Source organism: Vombatus ursinus, unplaced genomic scaffold, assembly GCF_900497805.2.
Source record: "Vombatus ursinus unplaced genomic scaffold, bare-nosed wombat genome assembly UNPS02014812.1, whole genome shotgun sequence".
Taxonomy (NCBI): Eukaryota; Metazoa; Chordata; class Mammalia; order Diprotodontia; family Vombatidae; genus Vombatus; species Vombatus ursinus.
The window spans coordinates 5,651,596-5,654,764 of NW_020954590.1; the positions used below are offsets into that span (position 1 = coordinate 5,651,596).

Genomic DNA, 3,169 nt, shown 5'->3' on the forward strand with positions numbered 1-3,169 from the left:
AGAGAAGAAGTGTCATAGAGTCATATAGTGGACAAAATGCCAGTCTTGAAGTCATAAAAATAAATTCAAACCTGGCTTTGCTTTTCAGACTTCACCGTGATGCCTTATCTACAGTTTCACCTTGGAATATCCATCATCCCCTGCAGCACTCTCACTCTGGAACATCCCTCTGCTATATAGGCTCCCTTCTTCCAATTGTTAAATTCCTCCTGAAGGCTCCATTTTATAAAGGGGCCCTGGCAGCTGTGTGTTGGTAATTGTTTAACAAGCAACTCTCCCCCTCCCAAAAAAGAAAAAAAAAAACAGTACTCAAAACACATTATTAAGTTTGAACTGCATTATTAACATTTCCCCCATCATTTTCTTAAGTCAGGACAATCAACACAACAATTTTTAATCAATTTGGAGGTATAAATATTCACATCAAAAATTTAACAATTGGCTCTCAGGAGCCAGTTTGAGGTGACTCCAGAACACCCCTGGGTCCTGGCCAGCCAATTTTCATATCCCTTCAGCTCTACTTTTGACTTTCTGGGCTTCAGCAACATGCCTTATCTGTAGTCTCACCCAGGAACATCAGTCATCTCCTGTAGTCTTCTTATCTTCTGCTATGCTGGTTCCCTTCTTCATTGGTGAGTTCCTCTCAAAACCTCCATTTTATGGATGGGCCCATGCCAGCTAACTTTGATTCACTTCCCAGCTATGTTTCTGACTTTCTGGATTTCATCTCCAACTTTCCTCCCCAATTACCCAACTTAATTTTATGAGTTGTCTTCCACATTAGATTGTAAGCTCCTTGGTTGGTTTGTGTTCCCAATGCTTAGTACAATGCCTAGCACATAGTAAGTATATAAGCCCCTAATAACGCTCATTGCCTTGCCACTTACTAGCCATGTGACTACAACATTCACTTAAACACTGAAATGTAGGCAACTCTTTTAGACTTTCTATGTATGCATGAAAAGATGTATTGAACTAATTAATAAGTGATTGCAGTTGAGTAGAGGAATTATGGAGTAGGAGGTAAACACATAAGATACCATCCTGATTAAAATTTACTGAAGACTTTTAATTGTTAGGCTAAGTTTCACAAGATCTTGAGAAAGGTAATTCAATTCACAGATTTGATCTCTGCTCTTAAATACATGAATCTTCTCACCATAGAATTAGTCCATTTTAGGGCTAATCTTACACATTTGCAAGAGTATGCCACATTCTTTGACACCTGATTTGAAGTCTAACCCAAGGCTTAGCTTCCCAAAGGAATCTCTTTATTAGGCTACCGTGGAACCCTCTAGCCCCTGATTTAGCCTGAAATTCACATAAGAAGCATTAATCCATAGATTAATAGAATGATAGGGGTGGGAAAAACTTGTTTTTTTACTGTTTTTTAAATTTGTATTGATTTTTTTTTGTTTTTATACTATAACCATCTTTTCAAAATGTATCTCTTGATGCGCACACAGGCAGGGATGAAGCTGCTGACCCACAACTTGCAGAGCTCCCACATACGTGGGGTGGAGCCCTGGGGCTTCCTGCTGCGAATCCAGGTCACCGAGATCCACATGAGCCCTGTGGACTTCAACGTGGACTTCGTGACGTGCATGATGCCCAAGATGGAGTGGATGGCACTGGTGGAAGCAGCCGAGAGCCTGGGACACGTATCTGAGCTGCCCAGGCAGCTGGAGGAGGGCTATGAGAAGGATGAAAACTTTCTGAGGAAGGTACAACATGTCCAGTTAGAGGTGGAGGTGGTCAAGGGCACTTTGCAGTGCCCAGAATCTGGACGGTTCCCCATCAGCCGAGGCATCCCCAACATGCTGCTGAGTGGTGAAGAGGCAACATCCTATGTCTCAGAGCTTTATCCCCCCACTTTATGTCTGTCTTTTATTATTGTTCATCCAGGCTGAACTAGTTATCCTCCCAACCACAGTCCCCAGACCACACAGAGCCCTGGGAGATGGTATGATTGCTGTTATATTTTTTTTCCTCATTAAAGGTTCAAAACTGAAAAAAAAAATGTATCTCTTAACTTCCAGGAGCCAAGACAGCAGACTAAGCAGTAAATCACCATAATTCTCTCATACTCACCTCCAAACAACCTTAAAATAGTGCCTCAAAAGAACTTCTGGAACAGCAGAACCAGCAAAAAGATCTTTGAGCTCAAGAAACTTGGAATATTGACAAGAAAGGTAAAAGGGGAGCACATTCCAGGACAGGAAGTATCCCAACAAGAAACTCCACCTCATTAAACCAGTGGTAGATGGTGAACCCCAGTTCAGAGGAGCCAAACACCAACACCAGCACCCCCTATGTGCCTCAGCCTGGCTGTGCCTCAGCATAGCCAGGGGAATGGGCAGAACACATCACTGCTAACCTGCAAATACTTCAGCATAGGCCTGGGCAAAGAGGAAGCTTGCAGTCTCAGACTGCTTCAGTGTATCACAGAGGAAACACATAAATGCCAGCCCTATGGGTGCCTGTGAAACCAAGTAGCCACCAGTGCTTAGCCCCTACCACCATGCTTTAGCATAACCCTGGACAAACACTCAGCTTCCAGTAGCCAGACCACTAGTGTCTCAGTGTAGCCCCTGGGGAAATGCAGAAACACCCCCCAGCTTCAGCACTCACCAGACACCACCAAAAGGACCCCAGCTCAGTACCAGGTAAGCTGCCAGACCCCTATGGCTTCCAGCAGTGCCACTCATTCTCCACCTCACCCCCTCAGTATAGCACCAAATATGAGGGTCCTGAGTAGGATTCAGGGCAACAATAGAGCAGCACCAGGTAAACAGCCAGGGTCTGCAGCCGCTGGTACAAGAAGCCTGAGATAATGCCCCTTCCACCCTGGAAGTAGAGCTTAAATTTAAAAGAAAAGGTCAAAAAAGAAGAGCAAACAACAATGACAACAACAACAACAGCAACAAAAAGAATCTGACTATAGAAAGTTATTATAGTGATAAGGAAGATCAAGACACAAACTCAGAAGAGGACAACAATGTCAAAACATATACGAGCAAAACCTCAAAAAAAATAAAAGTGGTCTCAATCCCAGAAAGAACTCATAGAAGAGCTCAAAAAGGAGCTTAAAAATCCTATGAGAGACAGAAGAGAAATTGGGAAAAGAAATGAGAATGATGCAAGAGAAATATGAAAAAAGAGTCAACAC

General features: G+C 43.1%; 1 pseudogene; it reads left to right on the forward strand.

The window, feature by feature from the left end:
* Window positions 1-1,454: 1,454 nt before the first annotated feature.
* On the forward strand, window positions 1,455-2,834 carry LOC114053824 (annotated as a pseudogene).
* The last annotated feature ends 335 nt before the right edge of the window (window positions 2,835-3,169 follow it).